The sequence below is a fragment of the Coturnix japonica genome, unplaced genomic scaffold, assembly GCF_001577835.2.
Source record: "Coturnix japonica isolate 7356 unplaced genomic scaffold, Coturnix japonica 2.1 chrUnrandom763, whole genome shotgun sequence".
Lineage (NCBI taxonomy): Eukaryota > Metazoa > Chordata > Aves > Galliformes > Phasianidae > Coturnix > Coturnix japonica.
Window position 1 is genome coordinate 4,750 of NW_015440123.1, and position 1,340 is coordinate 6,089.

Consider the following 1,340-nt stretch of genomic DNA (forward strand, 5'->3'; position numbering starts at 1 on the left):
GGGGGGTCTATGGGGACTTGGGGGTCCATAGGGGTCTTGGTGCGGTCCATAGGGGTCCTGGTGGGGTCTATGGGGACTTGGGGGTCCATAGGGGGGGACATAGGGGTCCTAGGGGGGGATATAGGGGTCCTGGGGGGGTCTATGGGGACTTGGGGGTGCATAGGGGTCATGGTGGGGTCCATAGGGGTCCTGGTGGGGTCTATGGGGACCTGGGGGTCCATAGGGGTCCTGGTGGCATCTGGGGGGTCCATAGGGGTCCTGGTGGGGTCTATGGGGCTATGGGGGTCCATAGGGGTCCTGGTGGGGTCTATGGGGCCATGGGGATCCATAGGGGTCCCGGTGGGGTCTATGGGGACTTGAGGGTCCATAGGGGGGGATATAGGGGTCCTAGGGGGGCTGGGGGGGGATATAGGGGTCCTGGTGGGGTCTATGGGGCCATGGGGGTCCATAGGGGTCATAGTGGGGTCTATGGGGCCATGGGGGTCCATAGGGGTCCCGGTGGTGTCCATAGGGGTCTCGGTGGGGTCTATGGGGGTCCTTATGGTGTCCATAGGATTCCTTATGGGGTCCATAGGATTCCTTATGGTGTCCATAGGGGTCCTGGTGTCCATAGGGGTCCTTATGGGGTCCATAGGGGTCTCAGTGGTGTCCATAGGGTTCCTTATGGTGTCCATAGGGTTCCTTATGGGGTCCATAGGGGTCCTGGTGTCCATAGGGTTCCTTATGGGGTCCAAAGGGGTCCTTATGGTGTCCATAGGGTTCCTTATGATGTCCATAGGGTTCCTTATGGTGTCCATAGGGGTCTCAATGGTGTCCATAGGGGTCCTTATGGGGTCCATAGGGGTCCTTATGGTGTCCATAGGGTTCCTTATGGGGTCCATAGGGGTCTCAGTGGTGTCCATAGGGGTCCTTATGGTGTCCATAGGGTTCCTTACGGGGTCCATAGGGTTCCTTATGGGGTCCATAGGGGTCTCAGTGGTGTCCGTAGGGTTCCTTATGGGGTCCATAGGGGTCTCAGTGGTGTCCATAGGGGTCATGGTGGTGTCCATAGGGGTCCTTATGGTGTCCATAGGGTTCCTTATGGGGTCCATAGGGGTCCCAGTGGTGTCCATAGGGTTTGTTATGGGGTCCATAGGGGTCCTTATGGTGTCCATAGGGTTCCTTACGGGGTCCATAGGGGTCCTTATGGGGTCCATAGGGGTCCTTATGGGGTCCATAGGGGTCCTGGTGGCATCTGTGGGTCCTGGAGCTATAGGGACATCATTGATCAGTGGGTCCCACCACTGTCCCCAATGCCCCATTGGACTTAATGTCCCCATTAACCCCCATTACCCCCTATA